The sequence below is a fragment of the Tachyglossus aculeatus genome, chromosome 2, assembly GCF_015852505.1.
Source record: "Tachyglossus aculeatus isolate mTacAcu1 chromosome 2, mTacAcu1.pri, whole genome shotgun sequence".
NCBI classification, from domain to species: Eukaryota; Metazoa; Chordata; class Mammalia; order Monotremata; family Tachyglossidae; genus Tachyglossus; species Tachyglossus aculeatus.
The window spans coordinates 22,976,131-22,997,143 of record NC_052067.1 but is presented as its reverse complement, the minus strand read 5'-3'; the positions used below and the strand labels follow the sequence as shown (position 1 = coordinate 22,997,143).

General features: G+C 41.6%; 1 protein-coding gene across 1 annotated transcript in view; it reads right to left on the bottom strand.

Moving 5' to 3' along the window:
- Positions 1-21,013, bottom strand: part of OSBPL10 (oxysterol binding protein like 10) — a 246,816-nt gene that overhangs the window by 143,938 nt on the left and 81,865 nt on the right. The window lies entirely within an intron of this gene.

Below are 21,013 nucleotides of genomic sequence, written 5' to 3'. Positions count from 1 at the left end.
GAGAACAGGCATTTAATCCTTGTTTTAAAGATGAGGAAAAGAAAGATACAGAGAAGTTAAGAGACTTACCAAGGTTACAAAGCAAGCAAGTGGCAGAAGCAGAACCAGAACCCAGGTCTTTCAACTCCCAGGCCCGAGCTCTTTCCATCAGAGTGTGCTGTCTCCCAAATTAGGAAATAAGCAAATTCAACTTGAATTTATGGGTTGAATTCTTCAATTTTAAACTCATTTAGGCAGTATGGCATTATGGATAGAGCACGAGCCTTGGAGTCAGAAAGTTAGGGGTTCTAACTCCAGCTCTGCCACTTGTTTGCTGTGTGACCTTGGACAAGTCACTTCACTTCTCTGTGCCTCAGTTCCCTCATCTATAAAATGAGGATTGAGACTGTGAGCACCACATGGACCAGGGACTGTGTCCAACCCAATTTGTTTGTATCCACCCCAGGGCATAGAACAGTGCCTGGAAGATAGTAAACGCTTAACAAATACCAGAATTATTATTATTTCCTTAGTGCATAAATGCAAAGTATGATGACTTCCTAGCCTTTCGATTCTTAAAATGCTTGTATTCCTGGCATGGTATCAATAGCAGTCCAGGAGGATTTTTTTTTTCAAGTTGAGGGCTCTAGAGTACTACAGTAATATAGTACACTTTTGGATAATTTCATTCAGACTATGGAAATAATACAAAATTGTCCTAGTTTCTAAGTAGTCCCTCATCAAGTCTTTAAATAAGAATGTGAGAGGATAAAGGAAGACCACTTTAAAGAAGGGAGGTTTGGGAAGAGAGGATGGTGGCTCTGTTTCTATGTGGAATGTTCAAAACTCTACTGAAAATGGATTTCTAGCAACTACCACGACTTCTGAAAAGACTTCCAACAGCAAAATTTATCCCCTCTTTAAAGACAGAGTCACCAATTCCTATGGAATCCACACCCTGAACTGCACTTCTTCCCTATTGCCTTTAAGTATATCCCAACAAAGAAAACACAGGCTAAACAGTATGTTAGAGAGCAAATATAAATTGATCCCCAAGGCAAAAGGGAAGTTGAGTACCAAAATAGGCAGCATTTTGCTTAAATAAAATTAATTTATAGTACCAAAATGTAATTTCATTTCATTCCCTTTTTCCCTAGAGGGAATAAATGTACTGATTTCTAAATGACAGAAGTATGAAAGCAAAGACCCCAAATGGCAAGTGGGTTCCTTAAGTTAAACACACCTAAAAAAAAATAGTGAAAAAGGGTACTTTTGATCTTGTTATTAAGTAAGAACACTCACTATGTCCTGAATCCACACTTTTACTGAGCTTTTTGGCTGGGATACAACAGCCATATTAGAGAATGCTGTTCCGACAACATGAGTCTGCGTGAACTCAGCGCAATGCAATGTCAGAAAAAAAAACTACTATGCATATTTGTGGTGATGGATACAGTGTGTACTGAATGCAAGTTTTCCTTAAAGTGACGTTCTGGAAGACTGCAACTGGGTACTGCCAGCAATTTATGTGGCAGTTTCAGTGACATACAAGTTGCAATGTCGAGACAACATTTAAATAAGACTGGTGTTTTGGAGTTGAAAGAGTTGACTTGGCTTGCATTAATCAATAGGCTGAGAACTACAATCACGTCCAGTACTCAGTTTCTTCTCAAATGATATCTCGGTGTCTCAGGTTGATATAGCAACAATGACAAAAAAAAGGGAAAACTAGAAAGTCACGATTTTTAGTATATGCTTCATTGCATATTCTCTTCCATTAACTTCTTTAGTTATAAAAACCATCTTAACCTCATCCTTTTTAATCCCAAGGTCATCTAGCAATTATTCTAATTGAGTGACTGAATGCTTTGAAGTCAAAAATGATTATAGCAATATTACCACAATCACAATTGTTCCAGAGTGGAATAAAACCACCCCTATGCTAACTCGCATCAACCACAATTGATAAACAACTGAAACAAAAACAGTTTCCATTTTGGTGTAAAATTTCTGAGATTTCCTGTGTAATTAAGAAGTCATTTTAATTTCCTACAGCTCAATAAACACATTTCTGATAACAAGGCCTTAGTGTCTTATGGTCATTACCTCTAGCACTTCTCACATTTTAGGTTGAAGGAAAAAGCCTTCCTCTTCTCATCATTTCATATTAAGAATACCCTTTCGTCAGAGTACTCTAGATACTACAGAAACACTATTCTTATCTACAGCATCCAATAAACAAATTCCACTACTAACCCTTCAGTATCTCACACTGAAGACTGCATTTCAAGAGAGAAATCAGATATGAATGATTGGCTACTAACCCACAAGATATTTAGGGCATTAACTAATCCATTTACAGAAAGGTTTCTGTAAAAAGGGTTGTGAAGTCTTTCTTATCATATGCGCTTCATTAAAAAACATTTTTCCACATCTCTGATGTGAATCCTTAACAGTTATTCTCTCGTGTTCTGTGTAGCAGTAATGTGCATCAATACTGTACTTGTACTTTTAGACTGTGAGCCCAGTGTTGGGTAGGGACTGTCTCTATATGTTGCCAACTTGTACTTCCCAAGCGCTTAGTACAGTGCTCTGCACACAGTAAGCGCTCAATAAATACGACTGGTTGATTGATTGGGGTTTTTTTTGTTTTTTAGAAATCCTGAAAGTATGCACACAAGAACTGGAATTCATTCAATTGTATTTATTGAGCGCTTACTGTGTGCAGAGCACTGTACTAAGGTATTGGGAAGTACAAGTCAGCAACATATAGAGATGGTCCCTACCCAACAACAGCACCTGTATATATGTATATATGTTTGTACATATTTATTACTCTATTTATTTATTTACTTATCTTACTTGTGCATATCTATTCTATTTATTTTATTTTGTTAGTATGTTTGGTTTTGTTCTCTGTTTCCCCATTCCAAACTGTGAGCCCGCTGTTGGGTAGGGACTGTCTCTTTGTGTTGCCGACTTGTACTTCCCAAGCGCTTAGTACAGTGCTCTGCACACAGTAAGCGCTCAATAAATACGATTGATGATGATGATGACTGTCTCTATGTGTTGCCGACTTGTACTTCCCAAGTGCTTAGTACAGTGCTCTGCACACAGTAAGCGCTCAATAAATACGATTGATTGATTGATTGATAGAAGGGGAGACATACAACAAAACAAAACATGTAGACAGGTGTCAAAACTATCAGAATAGAGTTATAGCTATATGCACATCATTAACAAAATAAATAGAATAGTAAACATCATATACCAGTAAAATGGAGTAATAAATCTGTACAAATATATATAAGGGCTGTGGGGAGGGAAAGGAGGTAGGGCAAGAGGGGAGGGATGGGGAGGAGGAGAGGAAAAAGGGGGCTCAGTCTAGGAAGGCCTCCTGGAGGAGGTGAGCTCTCAGTAGAGCTTTGAAGGGAAGAAGAGAGCTAGTTTGGCGGATATGTGGAGGGAGAGGACGTGGGCCGGGGGTTGACGGCGGGACAGGTGAGAACAAGGCACAGTGAGGAGATTAGCAGCAGAGGAGCGGAGGCTGCGGGCTGGGTTGTAGAAGGAGAGAAGTGAGGTGAGGTAGGAGGAGGCGAGGCATCTCAAACCAAAAGAATTCTCTTTCAACTTCTGGCCCAGTTAAGAGTCAACCAAAAATTACTGTCCGTCTACAGAAGCAGCGTTGCTCAGTGGGAAGAGCAAGGGCCCGGGAGTCAGAGTTCACGGGTTCAAATCCCGGCTCCGCCGCTTGTCAGCTGTGTGACTTCGGGCAAGTCACTAACTTCTCTGTGCCTCAGTTAACTCACCTGTAAAATGGGGATTAAGACTGCGAGCCCACCGTGGGACAACCTGATCACCTTGTATCGTCCCCAGCGCTTAGAACAGTGCTTTGCACTTGGTAAGTGCTTAACAAATGCCATCATTATTACTATTATTATTACAGCTCCTCTGAGCTTTGGTTGTACTTCAGACTGGGGGCTCCCCAAGAGTAACGACTATGTCATTTGTACCCAGAAAACAGAACTTCCAGCACCTGTAATGATGATGATGATGAAGATGATAGCATTTATTAAGCGCTTACTATGTGCAAAGCACTGTTCTAACTGCTGGGGAGGTTACAAGGTGATCAGGTTGTCCCACGGGGGGCTCACAGTCTTTATCCCCATTTTACAGTTGAGGGAACTGAGGCCCAGAGAAGTTAAGTGACTTGCCCAAAGTCACACAGCTGACAAGTGGCGGAGCTGGGACTCGAACCCATGACCTCTGACTCCAAAGCCCGGGCTCTTTCCACTGAGCCACTGTAGGCATCCATCCAACCTCCAGGACTGATGCCACCTGCAGAAACACCTGTGGATCACCCTGAATCAAGAAAGTGATCAGCACTATCTGTTCTACAGGGTGACATAAATTGGGGGAATTCTCTGATTCATGAGATCTTCTCAGCCCTAGTCTGCCACAAGGGTAAGCCAGGACACGCTAGGTTTCTGAAAAAAAAAAAAACTGGAACAGCGAATCAGGGTATTCTTGCTTGAAATCACAACTAAATGGATGGTGCTTTCTAGTGGGTGGCAGTACCTGCCTTCCTATCAGTCATATTTACTGAGTGCTTACTGTGTGCAGAGCACTGTTCTAAGTGCTTGGGAAAGTACAATACAAATGAGTTGACAGAAAAGTTCCCTGCCCACAGTGAATCCTCCTACAGCCTTGGAAGTCCCGGGAGCTAAGAACATGAGAAGACATGAGAAAGACAAAGTAAAGAAGGGAGGTTTGGGGAGAGAGGATGATGGCTCTGTCCCTAAGTGGCATGTTTGAAGCTCTACCCAACTTGGATTCCAGCAACTGTCACGACTTCGGAAAAGAAATCCTCACCATTGTCCTTCAAGTTCTCCATCATTTTGCCCCCTCCTACCTCACCTCGCTACTTCCCTACTACAACCGAGCCCGCACACTTCGCTTCTTTAATGCTAACCTTCTCACTGTACCTTGATCTCGCCGATCTCACCACCGACCCCTCATTCACTCTTCCCTCTAGACTGTAAACTCGTTATGGGAGGGAACGTGTCTGCTAATTCTGTTGTACTGTGTTCTCCCAAGCACTTAGTATAGTGCTCCGCACATAGTAAGTCAATAAATACCAGTGTTTGATTCATTCATTCATTAAAATTAAAGGAATACAAGGGCGCATGTGGCCTGTAAGCGCCGATTTTGAAGAGACTGACAAGGAAGTGAAGAGAATTTTAATGTTAAATGCATACATGCTTACACAATAAAATTAATCTCCTCCCAGACACCTGTCCAAGAATAACAGACTATTTGCTCCCTATAAATGGCTTCAAAAAGGAACACCATTCCACTTTTAAGTACAGGCTCTAAACTGAGCCCACCTTCAGTAGGGTCCCTGGCTAAAACGTACCCCATCTCTACTGATTCACTGGGAAATCTTTGAGGATTCATGGTATGCCTGGTGTTTCACTGCAGGATTTCCCTTGATTTAGGCCTTTTATATGGGCTATTCCCCAGATTTTCTAAAAATGTAAGTGCAGACTGAATGGTTCCTTGGGTTCATATGTCCTAGCACACTGTATCAAAATAAGCTGGCTAGGACACAAGGATTAAGTAAGCACCCAGTGGCCTAGTAGAAAGAACATCAGCCTGAGAATCCAGAGGACCTGGGTTCTAATCCTGCCACTGCCACTTCAATCAATCATTCAATCAATCGTATTTATTGAGCGCTTACTGTGTGCAGAGCACTGTACTAAGCGCTTGGGAAGTACAAGTTGGCAACATATAGAGACAGTCCCTACCCAACAGTGGGCTCACAGTCTAGAAGCCACTTGACTGTTGGGTGACCTTGGGCAACTCACATAACTTCCCTCTGCCTCAGTTACCTCATCTGTAAAACGGGAATTAAATATCTATCCTCCCACCTACTTAGACTGTGAGCCCCATGTGAGACTGTGCCTGACTGGATTCTCTTGAATTTTCCCTAGCGGTTTGTACAGTGCTGGGCACATAGTAAGAACTTCACAAATACCACAATTATAATTAATATTATTACTGTTAGGTACATAACACTGTACTAGATGCTTGGAGAACGAGAAAGAATAAACCTGGTCCCTGCTTTCACCATCTACAACGGGGAGACAAGATAAACCATGTAATCAACATAAACATGTACAAAAAATAATTAACAGTAATTACCAAAATGGTTGGAGGAAGAAGAATAGATTACATTGTGCTGGGAATTGGAGAATAATTAGAATTAATTGCCAAAAGCTTCCTGCAGGAGCCTGGCCTTGAGCTTTGTATTAAAGAGGGAGAAAGAGAATATGGTATGGCAAAAAGATGAGGAAATTTATATATGGGACTGCTGGAACAGAGGCTCATTAGACAAGCTCATTACTGCTTAAGCAGAGGGCAGAATGGGGAGGGCTGGATTTCAGAGTAAACTTAAAGTATAAGACACGGGAGCCAAAACCCTATTTCTCTCCAACTCCTTTGCTCTCAAACCTGGATGATGCATTATCCTTCCCTGACTATCTTGTACTCTACCTCACTTTGTCAAAGAAATGTTCCATTTTTGTTTCCATTATCTGTGTTTGCTTCTGCTTGGCAGAATTTCACATTTCCACCCCTACCGTTTGCTCAAATAGAGCCATGTGGCAAATGCAAGGCCATAATTAAAACTTCTGAAATTTCTCGATTTGAGCACCCATGAGAAAGTGACATTACTTAATCCTATTTAGGATCCCAATTTATATATTTTTTTAAAACTCACTCCCCCAGCCACTATATTCTAAGCAGGGCTTAAAATAAAAACAGATGAACATTTTCAAAGTGCATGATCACAGCATCTCTAGAATCTGCCCTTTCCTCTCTATCCAAACTACTACCGTTGTGATCTGAGCATTTTATCATACCCAGCCCTGACTCTGTATCAGCCTCCTCACTAACCTGCCTCCCTCTTGTCTCTCCCCACTCCAATCTACACTTCACTCTGCTGCTCAGATCGTTTTTATAAAAAAAAATCAGTCCACAGCTCCCTAATCCTCAACAACCACAAGTGTTTACCCACCCACTTCCATATCAAATAGAAACTCCTATTTATTGTAATTTATTTTAATGTTTTATCTCTCCCTCTAGACCATAACCTCCTGTGGGCAGGAAATGTGTCTAGCAACTCTACTGTACTCGCCCCAGGGGTTAGTAAGTACATTCATTAAGCACAATAAGTGCTCAATGAATACTACTGATTGACTGATAATCCAAAGGCCAAACCAACTACTGGTAGCCACCTAATTCTGCTTTTAGAACGGAAGGCTAAATTCACTGTCTATCAAGTTCACTGCTCTGAGCCATCGCTTCTTTGTCCTGGTTTTAAGGTGAAGGCAGCAGCTGGGCTTGTTATGTTGATTTCCAGCACTAGAAAAAGACAATTTAAATCAGAAAGTCAAGGGCATCACAGTAATTACCACTTCCAAAGCTGTCCTTTATCATTCCACAGATACAAATCATAATAGAATAAAAAGCAAAGGATGCAAAAAAAAAAAAATCCCTACTTTCCCGGGCCAAATTAATTATGCAGATCAAGCTCAACTGCTTTAAGATTGAAAAAGGGAAAACAAATCAGAAAGCTGGAAGTGATTTGATCCAGTCCCCTGCCCCCAGGGAGATGAATGGCTAAATCAACTACAAGAGGTTGTCTTCAAGAGGGAGGAAAAAAACGTCTAGGGAAATGGAGTGCCTGCAGCCTCTCTTGGTAGTCTATTGCACGGTTTTCTCATCCTTATAGTCAAGGAGCACACTCTCAAATCCAACTGAACTCTTTCCTGCTGCAATTCATTCATTCATTCAATCATATTTGAGTGCTTAATGTGTGCAGAGCACTGTACTAAGCGCTTGGGAGAGTACAATACAGCAACTGTATTGTAAAATACAGAAACATTCCCTCCCACAACGTGCTGCAAACCTACTCTTGTCCAGTTACAAATTTCCTAAATGTATTCTTTGGCTTTGGATAGCTTACATGAAATTAATATGCCTTTCACATTTTGGTCTCTGTGCCTTAGTTGCCTAAGGGCCGAACATTTTGATAACTTGCCTTGCCCCAGAAGTTTCAGGGGTTCTGTTCCATGCTCTTGGTAAAATGAAGAAAGCTGTTCCTGGCATAGAGCCCTAATGAAAGAAAAAGAGGTATTGGGGGAGGAGAAAGCAGCAGTTATCCCCCAGGAGGGTTCAGTCAATACCCTAAAGTCTCACACCCCAGCTGAGAAACTTTGGTGGGGGAACGGGGAGAAGGAGGAGAAAGGGGAAAGGGAGAAGGATGGGGTGAGAAAGAGAATGGGCAGCTAGATCACAGCAAGGTGACGTGGTTCTTCATATCCTGGATTTGAGGTGAATCACCTTTCATATTACAGTCATCCCTTCGAAAGCCTCTTTTCTGATAATACTTCTGAATTTCAATGCGTGTTACTTATAGTACCCTTGCTTTTCAGATAATGCAACAAGGTTTATCTTCATTCAAGCCTTCTCCTTAGCCTCCCCTTGAAATAATTGAACTAACTTATATGGAGATTACAACCCATTTCAATTTAGCGCAGATAATGACGTGTCTAATGTGGGAGCACAAAGTGCCTTTCTGCTGAACAGGATGTGAAAGACATCACTTTGAAAATTACTCATATTTACTTTAATGACTGGACCAGGTTTGCGTATAATTTTTGCAACAGGGTAGGGATATTACATGGATCACAAAAGATTTAAGTCTAGCATTAAGAGGAAAGAAAATAGATCGAAGGGAGAAGGTAAAATGGCATTTAAAACTGCAGCTCTTCAATCAAGCAATCACATTATTGAGCACTTATCTGCAGAGTACTGTACTAAGTGCTTGGGAGAGTATAATACAACAGAATCAGAAGACACGGTCCCTGCCCATAATGAGTTTACAGTCTACAGACAGATATTAAATGAATTTTAAAAATAATGTATGATATATAATTTAAAGATCTGTACATAAGTGCTGTGGGGTTAGGGGTGGGGTGAGTATCAAATGTCCAGAGGTCACAGGTGGAAGTGCATAGACAATGCAGAAGGGAGAGGGAGCTGGGAAAAAGATGGCTTAATCCGGGAAGGCTTCTTGGAGGAGATGTGACCTTAGTAATGATTTGAAGGTGAAGAGACTGGTGGTCTGGCATGTATGGAGGGGGAGGGATTTTCAGGCTAGGGGGTGGATGTGGGAAAGGGGCTAGTGGAGAGATAGATGAGATTGGAGGACAGTGAGTAAACTGCTGCTAAAGGAGTGGAATGTGTGGGCTGAGCTGTAGTAGGAGATTACTGAGCTGAGGTAGGATGGGGCAAGCTGACTGACTGCTTTAAAGCTGATGGTAAAGAGTTTCTGTTTGATATGGAAGTGGTTCATTCATTCATTCAATCGTATTTAGTGAGCGCTTACTGTGTGCAGAGCACTGTACTATCCAACAACAGGCTCACAGTCTAGAAGGGCGAGACGGACAACAAAACAAAGTATGTGGACAGGTGTCAAGTCATCAGAATAAACAAAGCTAAATGCATATCATTAACAAAATAAATAGAATAGTAAATATGTACAAGTAAAATAAACAGAGTAATAAATCTATACAAACATATATACATGTGCTGTGGGGAGGGGAAGGAGGTAGGGCGGGGGGGTGGTTGGGCAGCTGTTGGAGATTTCTGAGGAGTGGGGAGAGATGAACTTTTTTGTTGATGAATGATTTGTGCAGCAGAGTGACGTGTATGGATTGGAATGGGGAGAGACAGGAGGCGGGAAGTCAGTGAGTAGGCAGATGCAGTAGTCAAGGCGGGATAGGATAAGTGCTTGGATCAGCATGGTAGCAGTTTGGATGGAGAGAAGAGAGAGGATTTTAACAATGTTGTGAAGGTAGAACAGACAGGATTTGGAGAGAGCTCTTCTATTGCACTCTCCCAAATGCTTTAAATAACAGCTACCCAATGAGTTAACCATGCCTCTTTGTCCTTGTTCTCACTCTTCTGCTCCTCCTCCCCTGTCCCAGGAAGTAAATTTAATTAACTCCCACACCTGTTTTTAATCACAGTCTCACCCTCTTGTTTCTCCTCTTGCCCTGGCTCACAAGGCTACCACTGTTTTAAATTCAGAGATACAAAAAAAACCTTTTATTTCCTCCTCAAAAATCAGGATAGGGCAACTATGTAAGCACTGTATACATAATAATAATAATAATAATAATAATAATAATAATAATAGCATTTATTAAGCACTTACTATGTGCAAAGCACTGTTCTAAGCGCTGGGGAGGTTACAAGGTGATCTGACTGTCCCATGGGGGGCTCACAGTCTTAAACCCCATTTTACAGATGAGGTCACTGAGGCACAGAAGTTAAGTGATTTGCCCAAAGTCACACAGCCGACAAATGGCGGAGCCGGGATTTGAACCCCTGACCTCTGACTCCAAAACCCGGGCTCTTTCCACTGAGCCACGCTACATACATACATGTATGTACAGTATAATGGTAAGTGCACATTTGCACAAATGGTAAATGCACATCTGCACAATAAATTTAATTTAATCATTCATTCTTAATATGTATTTACATGCCAATTTAACCATATAACTATTGTGTGCTTAGCTTTTTAAAAACTTGATCAACCTTTTTGGCCTTGAGTAATATATTATTTCCTACAGGAAACTACACTTCATTTAGCACTTTTTTGCTTAACCCTCCATTTTCATGGAACCAAATATGAGCTTTACCTAGGTTATAACAGTACACACCTCCAAGTAAGCCCAAAAGTACTACTTTCCCTACTTGACTATTCACATTAATAACCAAGGTTCTGGCAGGGAGTTCCAGGCTCTAACAAGTCACCTGACAACCCTCCTCTTTCCACCTTCTGCCCCCTAGAATATATTCATTTCTATGATGGAAAAGTGAGTCACTATGGAAGACCTTAAGGTGGATTAAACACAACACTTTTCAACTTTCACACCACCAGCAGGAAGGTTAAATAGGAAAACTGTATAGAAATTGTACTTCTGTCTAATTTTTCAAGCTTCGAAATTATCACTACCTTTCCTTGGGGGGCGGGGTGGTTAAACCCACACCTCCATTTCCATCTTTTCGAAGAGAAGTAATATGGGGGAAAGAACAATATATTATTTTTTTCTGGCTTTGGCATAGAACCTACCTGCACACAGTGAGCACAACAAAATGTAAATGGGGCTTAGGGAGGATAGTTCTCCCTGAGCTACCAAGTGGTGCTGGAAGTTAAGCAAGATTTTCCTACCAAAAGATTTTCTTTCTTTTTCTTGCTTTTTCTAGCCTGGGAAAAAAACTCAAACATGGTAAACTAGAACACAAAATCCAGTTCGAGGAAATGCTAATTAGTACAGAGCTCTGCACACAGTAAGCGCTCAATAAATAGCACTGAATGAATTACAAGGAATGAAAACAAGGTATATATCCACAAATGATTTATTACTGATAATTAACAATGGTGATGATAATGGTATCACTTTGAAATTGCTTTCCCAAAGAACTTTCACATAGATGATATCATTCATTGTCACAACAACCCTGTGAAGCCAGAAGGGACAGACAAAAGCCAGAGAAACTTAGAATATAGCCCGGGAACTTTCAGTTGAAGGCAGATACCCAGGTTAGAACTCAGGTTTGCCGCTTTCTTGTCCCAGGCACTGTGCATTATAATGCTCTCTTCTATTAGCATTCCCTTCCTTCAGCATATCAAGAGAGCAGACGCTTGAAAGGCCATTAGAAATAGCAGTTAAAACATGAGTCAAGTTGGATTTGCTATAACAATCTGCAGGTGCAGAAAATTTCCAAGAATACTTTGATGTTAACTATTTCCTCAGACTTCAGGAATCCCTTTATTTTCTATTCTAGTTTCTAAGATCTTTTGAAGTTTAGCTTGCTCTCATGGACACGTATAGTAGTGAAGGAGCATTTCCACTTTCACAAGTTTACTACACATTCCCAAACTATGCTAATTAACCTGAAGGGGCATTTTTTTATGTCTCTGCTAAGAATATTCAGAAAGGCAACCTTGATAAACCAACACCCCACCAACCCGGCTTGCCTCCCAGAGGCTCCAGGTTCCCCCCATTTACCTTCATTGATCTGGGATAAGGGAGATAGCAGACTCCATTATTCTGGTCAGGCTCCTGAGAGTAAAGAAAAGACGGGGTGCTGCCATTCCTCACTAGGGATGAGCCACTACACCCCATAAAGGAGCTCAACCCCACCAGGCAAAGCCCTGACAATTCACATAAGAAGTCAGTTCCTGCTCTGCCTCGAAGCTAATATGAAAACCGCTTGCAGAACAGCTACGATGCAGTCTGAAGAAGCATTATACTCTAGTCTCCTGGGCACATCAGCCAGGCATGCAGCAAAAAAATAAATAAATAAGTAAATAAAAACAAAGTAAATGCATGATTAGCTTCTTCAGCAGAATCAAATGCTAAGATAGGCAATCCAGCACTTCCTGAAGCCATGCAGAGTCACGATTAGAAGCCGTGGGCCGGGCTTGTTTCCCTCCCTCACATGACCGAGTTTTGGTCTCTACTGAGCAGACTCCAACCTACTCAGGTAGTGAGAGATTCATCTGGAATAGTCATAAACACTAGTTGGCTTTTTCCCCTCTGCAAGGGTAATGACAGTCTTTCAGCTCCCATTTGCATTCTCAATGAAGAGTCAGATGCTTCCATCTGTGAGACTGTTGGGCTGATGGTAGTCAGTTTGGCAACATCTGGCCTTTGGCACGAGGCACTTTCCAAGAGCCAATGATCTTGGACACTCTAGGTTCAGCTCATCCGGATTCGCACCCCCACACAACTCTAACTGTGACCTTTCCTTCTTCTGCTTTCTCTCTCTCTATTTTATGGTATTTGTTCAGCAGTTACTACGTACCAGGCACTACATTAACTGCTGGGGTAGATGCAAGATAATCAGGTTGGACACTGTCCCAGGTGGGACTCCCAATCTTAATCCCCGCTTTAGAGTTGAGGTAACTGAGGCCCAGAGAAGTTAAGTGACTTGCCCAAGGTCACCCAGCAGACAAGTGGCAGAGACAGGATTAGAAGCCATACCCTCTGACTCTCAGGCCTGTGTGCTTTCCACTAGGTCACACTCTCTGACCCTTCCTCGGCAACTACCTTTCTAGGGACTGGAGTTTAGGATTGCTCTGCTTCCAGACTGGTGCACCAGTGAAAGCTTTCCAAAAGTCTACACAGTATCTCATGAGGAAGACCGAAAGATAAAGCCACCTCCTTTCTGGGGAGGTAACACAACTGCACCAGAGGGATTATTTTAAATCCACATTTAGGCTCCACAGGGTGCACGTATCATGGAATTTATTTAAGATAATAAAGCCCTTCAAGTTCATCATTTTTATTAAACCATTTTCAAAACTGGTTTCGACTTTTAAAATTGTGGTATTTATTAAGCACTTACCATGTAGTGCCTGGCACATAGTAAGTGCTTAACAAATACCATTATTATTATTATTACTATTATTATTATTTAGTGCTGGGATAGATATAAGATACTCAGATCAGATTATCAGATCAAATTAGGAAGTGGCATGGCCTAGTGGAAAAAGAACAGGCCTGCTGTGTGACCTGGGCAAATCACTTAACTTCTCTGAACCTCAATTTCCTCAACTGTAAAAAGAGGATTCAATACCTATTCTCCCTCCTACTTAGACTGGACCTGATCACCTTGTATCTACCCCAGCGGTTAGTACAGTGCTTGGCACGCAATAAGTGCTTAATAAATACACAATTATTACTATCGACAGGGTCCCATGTCCCACAAGTGGCTCAAAATCTATAAAAGGGAAGACCAAATTTATCCCCATTTTCAAAACAAGGAAATGTGGTACAGAAATGTCCAAACATAAGCAGGTAAGCGGTGGAACAAGGATCTGAACCCAGGTCTCCTGACTCAAGACCCATGTTCTTTCTCTTAAATCATGCAAAGTTAATTTGATGGTACCTCTAGGGGACTAATGGTGTATTTTTAGTTCTGAAAACCAAAAGGTAGCTTTCAGTTTTTTCAAAAAACAGTAAAGCTTTAGTTACCAGTGATACAGGAAAGAAAGAAACAGGAAAGGAAGACAACTCTTTCATGGTGAAATTAAAAAATATGGTTGCTTTCCAACATTATGCCATCATGAATAGTATGTATTGGACACTTACTATGTGCAGAGCACTGCATTAAGTGGTAACATACTGTCCAGAACTATCATCATTAGTCAAATTTTCCTTTAGTTAAAAAACAACACTGTCAGTGTCACAAGAAAAGCAATGCTACATGGGAAAACCGATGATCTGTGAAATAAATGGTCTCACTAGCAGCATGAGAGTTTAGGCTGCTTCTTCTGAAAGAGAACCCACTGCATGCCTCAAAAACTGATTATTCACGGCATCAGTGGAAAATTTCTTAACTAGCTTTTTTCAGAAAGCTATCCACTACTGCACTGCACTTTGAATATTTTTAAAAATCTACCAAAGAGACACAATGCAGTGTGATTATCAGAGGCTTTTTTGGACTCCCCTTAGCCAGCAGGCACCAGGAACATGTCTAAGGTAAAAATTTCAAGGTTCACAACAAATTTACAAAAAAAAAAAAAATGTTCCACTGCAAACCCCACTGAATGAAAAATTCATGACTTGTCTGTGGTCACCTTACAATTAAAATTCAAATTGACTTCTAGGCTCCTGCTCAAAATTTTAGTCACTATGATTACAGTATACTCTTTTAGGACCTTTAACTAACCAAATACTGTTTCCAATCAGACACGCATTAGCAGCATTCGTATTGGTGGGTCACCTCCACCCCAGAAGGAGAGAGAGACAAATAGCATATAAATTTTTTTAAACATTATTTTCATTTGATGACTTGTGGACAAGTTATGCCCCAGTATGTCAGGAACTATGGTCCAACCTGAATATCATATAGCTAATCCAGCTCTTGGCACATAGAAAGCACTCAACAAACATTATTATTACTTATTATTAATATTGAAACTGCTGAGAAGTTGTTCATATAAACGTCTAGGACTTCAAACATGTCAGGTGTAGAGAGGAAAAATTAATTGATGACACCAAAAAGAAAAGATGCAATCAGAAAACACAGGTGACAGACACAGGTGACAGTTGATGAAAACCAGGATTTCAAAGATTCCAAGAATGACCTTTGCCTTGCCTTCAGTTTAGCATACAGCTAAATTTCCATTAAAAGAAGGTTCCTTGCTATTTGCAGGTTATTTTTATGTTCTTCCTATGTGGCACATTTTCTGCTCTTTTCTGAGTTTATGATCAAATGAAATGACTCCTTCCCCTCAATGTCTGTCATTAAGACTGGTAATTTTGCCAAGTGCCTTTTGAAAAATCTGAAGGTGCTGAACCTGGCTAATATAATTTGGGGAAGGGGAAGAATCTATGTATCTAATTTTGGAAAATCAGAAAGGTAAATACCCTGACATAGCAATTTATCCTACTTCTTCCATCCAGATCCAGTATGATTCAAGTGGAAAGTTACGCTTACACTTGATGATTCCCTCAAGTTAAGATGCTCACTGGCAAAGGAAAAAGCAAACAAAAACAAAAAACCACCACTAATGGCCATTTGATACTCTGCTGATCATTCACCAAGCCACAAGAATTTAGAGTCACCTGGCAGGGAATCCAAATTCTCTCCTCCAAAACTAGTCATTTCCTGTGGAGATTGCTACATAGTGCATAATCTTCTCACCTTCAGCCTTCCTGAGAACTGGAGTGATTCATTCATTCATTCATTCATTCAATTGTATTTATTGAGTGCTTACTGTGTGCAGAGCACTGTACTAAGCGCTTGGGAAGTACAAGTCGGCACCATATAGAGACGGTCCCTACCCAACAACGGGCTCACAGTCTAGAAGGGGGAGACAGACAACAAAACAAAGCATGTAGACAGGTATCAAAATCGTCAGAGCAAATAAAATTAGAGCTATATGCACATCATTAACAAAATAAATAAAATAGTAAACATGTACAAATAAAACAGAGTAATAAATCTGTACAAATATATACAAGTGCTGTGGGGAGGGGAAGGAGGTAGGGCAGGGGGGATGAGGAGGAGGAGAGGAAAAAGGGGGCTCAGTCTGGGAAGGCCTCCTGGAGGAGGTGAGCTCTCAGTAGGGTTTTGAAGGGAGGAAGAGAGCTAGCTTGGCGGATGTGCAGAGGGAGGGCATTCCAGGCCAGGGGAAGGACATGGGCCGGGGGTCGACGGAGCGACAGGCAAGAACGAAGTACAGTGTGGAGGTTAGCGGCAGAGGAGCGGGCGGAGAATGCGGGCTGGGCTATAGAAGGAGAGAAGGGAGGTGAGCGCTTACTGTGTTCAGTGCACTGTACTAAGCACTTGGGAAGTAAGTACAAGAGTGATTGTGGCTGTCACCAATCCTTCCCTGTTGGAAAAGGATGGGTGCCACTGATGATGGGACTAATTGCCCTGCCATAAAACCAGCTCTTAGTCCTGCATTCTGAAAGCAATCCAAGGACATTCAACAAAGCCCTCAGCTTCCCGTGGGGCCTTAAGGCCAGTAGTAGCCAATGGCATATGACCTAATCTCAACACAGCTCAGAGCAGTTGCAAGCACGAGTTGGTGCTTAATAAATACTTAACAATACACACACAAGTAACAATAACATTCACTTAAATCATATTAGCTATACGGGAAAAAAAATCAGGGCTGAGTATTTCCTATTATTACTCAAATTCATTTATTCATTCAATTGTATTTATTGAGCGCTTACTGCATGCAGGGCACTGTACTAAGGGCTTGGAAAGTACAATCTGGCAACAGATAGACACAGCCCCTACCCAAAAACGGGGCCTAGGCTCTTCTTCCTTAAATGTTATATCATATATAGAGCTCTGACCTTGAATATGGTACAATTCTAGCTTAAAAAATAAAGAACGGGTAATTTCCTTTCTCCTATTTGCATTTTACATTACGATACGGAAATGTTCGACATTTAATATTTATACACATCCCTGAAATTTCAACAACTTTTCTCGCTCATTTGAGAATTCTTAACCTGAACACGTTTCATGTCCTCCTTTCTTACTCAAAAACACTATTCCACTGACAAACTGAGACACCAAGACATTCTTCAAGTGAGATTTTAATCTAAATTCACTTCCCGAAGATAATAGCAGCAATGTTTATACCTAATCATACTCTCCTGTTATTTATTACCTTTATGCAAAGATGGCACAGTGCTTTACCAGCATTAATTATTTTCAAATGACCCCCTTCTTATGGCTGGAAAAATTCATGCAGAGAAGGTGAAATTCACCATCCAAAAACGAGGGGAAAAAAGAACATTAGCATTTTTTTGTAGCAGAAAATGTAAGAGTTCATTAAGATGCACCTGTGTTCCATCAGAGTTGTCATTCAACTGGGTTAGTACATTTGTGAGCACAAAGGCAGATGTGGCTTTCCTGGGAGATTGGCACAGTCCCAGTGTGAGTACAGGCTCCAGCTACACCTTGGGCTTGAACCCCAGGTGTGAGAATTCATGAACTCTCCAAGCCTGAGCACTAAACAAGGCCCATCAGGGCTCAGGCAAGGGGAAAGGATTAGGCAGGGATACAAAAAGTGAGAGTTAAAGGCAAAGGAAAAGGAAAAGCAGAAGAGGGAAGGAGAAAAAAACACAAAAATAAAGAAGAGAGAAATTCACATAGGGCCAGGGGAATCAGTAGGCCACCAGAAATATCCTCAGTGGCCTCTCCAGAAGAACAGAGTGGCCTATTCTTGCCCAAAATCTCTGGTTGTGGATCACTGCATAGACTGCACTTGAATGGCTCAGTGGAAAGAGCCCAGGCTTGGGAGTCAAAGGTCTTGGGTTCTAATCCCAGCTCCGCCACTTGTCAGCTATGTGACCTGGGGCAAGTCACTTAACTTCTCTGTGCCTCAGCTACCTCATCTGTAAAATGCCGGTCTCAGCTCCGCAACATTGCCAAGATCCGCCCTTTCCTCTCCATCCAAACCGCTACCCTGCTCGTTCAAGCTCTCATCCTATCCCGTCTGGACTACTGCATCAGCCTTCTCTCTGATCTCCCATCCTCATGTCTCTCCCCACTTCAATCCATACCTCATGCTGCTGCCCGGATTGTCTTTGTCCAGAAACGCTCTGGGCATGTTACTCCCCTCCTCAAAAATCTCCAGTGGCTACCAATCAATCTGCGCATCAGGCAGAAACTCCTCACCCTCGGCTTCAAGGCTGTCCATCACCTCGCCCCCTCCTACCTCACCTCCCTTGTCTCCTTCTACAGCCAGCCTGCACCCTCCGCTCCTCTGCCGCTAATCTCCTCATCGTGCCTCGTTCTCACCTGTCCCGCCGTCGACCCCCAGCCCACGTCATCCCCCTGGCCTGGAATGCCCTCCCTCTGCCCATCCGCCAAGCTAGCTGTCTTCCTCCCTTCAAGGCCCTACTGAGAGCTCACCTCCTCCAGGAGGCCTTCCCAGACTGAATCCCCTCCTTCCTCTCCCCTTCGTTCCCCTCTCCATCCCCCCGTCTTACCTCCTTCCCTTCCCCACAGCACCTGTATATATGTATATATGTTTGCACGTATTTATTACTCTATTTATTTATTTATTTTACTTGTACATATCTATTCTATTTATTTTATTTTGTTAATATGTTTGGTTTTGTTCTCTGTCTCCCCCTTCAAGACTGTGAGCCCACTGTTGGGTAGGGACTGTCGCTATATGTTGCCAACTTGTACTTCCCAAGCGCTTAGTACAGTGCTCTGGAAAAAGTAAGTGCTCAATAAATATGATTGATTGATAAAATGGGGATTAAGACTGTGAGCCCCACCTGGGCAACCTGATCACCTAGTAACCCCCCCCCAGTGCTTAGAACAGTGCTTCACACATAGTAAGTGTTTAACAAATACCATCATTATTATTATTATTATTTACTTTTGGTTAATCCCATTGGGGTTCTGAAGTGAGGAGGAAGGAGGAAAATAAGTGAAAACACTGTAAGTTAAAAGGCAAAAGGAAATACAGCAAGTTCATTATGGGTAGAGAATTAATCTGCTAATTCTGTTGTATTAATATTAATAATAATTTTGGCATTTGTTAAGCATTTACTATGTGCCAAGCATTGTACTAAGCGCTGGGGTGGATACAAGCAAATCAGTTTGGCCACGGTTCCTGTCCTTCTTAGGGCTCATAGTCTTCTCCCCCAAGAGTTTAGAACAGTGCTCTAAACATTATAAGTGCTCAATAAACACTGTTGACTGATTAATTTAAAGGGAAGAACATATTTTGGGGGAGTTGACCAAGCTTCTAAATTCAGGAGGGAAGAATCAATCAATCAATGGTATTTATTAAGCGATAACTGTGGGCAGAGCACTGTACTAAAGACTTGGGAGAGTTCAATACAACAGAGTTGGTAAATATGTTCTCTACCCATAAGTTTACACTCTAGGTGGGGGGAGACAGACATTCGAATAAATTACAGTTATGCCACATAACTGCTGTGGGGCTGAGTGTGAAATGAATATCAAGTGTTTAAAGGATACAAAACAAAGTGCAAGGAAGACACAGAAGCGATAGGGAGTAGGAGAAATGAAAGCTTAGTTGGGAATGACCTCTTAGAAGAGATGTAATTTTAATAAGGCTTTGAAGGTGGGGAGAGTAGTAGTCTCTCGTATGCAAAGGGAGAGGGAGTTCAAGCCAGAGGAAGGAATGCAAATTTTGAAGATGGGAAAGTTCCCAGTTTTCCCTGCCGCCAAATTCAGAGGACATAAAGCCTATTAAGTTTTATGGGCACTAGGCTATGCATAAATAAGGACAGAGGAAGAGACAGAAGGGCAATTTTACTAATTCAGAATTCACTGTGGTAGGATGTGTGCTGTCATAATTGACTTCAAGTAACTTAGTTTCACATTAAAGGCAATGAAAAAACATTATTTTCATCCTGGACTATATTATGGAAGATGATCCCCTACAGCAGAACATTCTCACTGAAAGGTAATTAAGGAATTTAACATGATTCTAATATTAGATTTACCATAACCCAAGCATTTTTATGCCCATAAAAATCTCTCAATTCCTCAGCTGCCTTTTACACTGGTTGAAACTCTCTCTGACCTTGGTCTCGAACACAGTTATTTCCCTGGTTCCCCTGGCATCTGTGATTGCTCCTTTTCTCTTTCCTTTATTGGCTCCTCCTCTTCTCTAGGCCCTTTGAATTGTGTCACTGCTCAGTTGTAAACCCTCTCATTCATTCAATCATATTTATTGAGCGCTTACTGTGTGCAGAGCACTGTACTGAGTGCTTGGGAAGTACAAGTTGGCAACATATAGAGACGGTCCCTACCCAACAATGGGCTCACAGTCTAGAAGGGGGAGACAGACAACAAAACAAAACGTGTGGACGGGTGTCAAGTCATCAGAACAAATAGAATTAAAGTTTATTTCCAAACCTGGTTCCTCACTCTCCACCTTTATCTTTACCCGAAGTCTCCTGTAGCCACTTGAAGCTTAGCAAGTCCAAACCCAAATTTAGCATCTTCCCTCTCAAACTCTGAACCCCACTGCTTACTTCCCCCTACTTCAAAAGCATCTTTGTAAGCATAAGTAATCCCCTCTGCAGAGTTGGCAGTGTGGGCATGTGTTTTTTCACCATCACCAAGACCTGAGGCTGAATCAGGGTATTCCCCTCTCCACTGCCCAGATCCTGAGCCAGGCCAGGTAATTCCCCAACCTCCACTGAAATCCAAAGTTTTGGTGGGGTCCATGGCACTTCAAATGCTTTATGGCATTGTTTTACTGCAAACTCTGGAAAACTGACTTAAGCTATCACATTTAACACTGATGTGTAAAAATGATTCTTCTAGAAATTGTTCCAAATGACCAGACCACCCTTTTCATTGGAAAATGTCACAATAAAATTTCTTGTATGATGCCAGGGTGTACTGCATAATCGACTTCAGG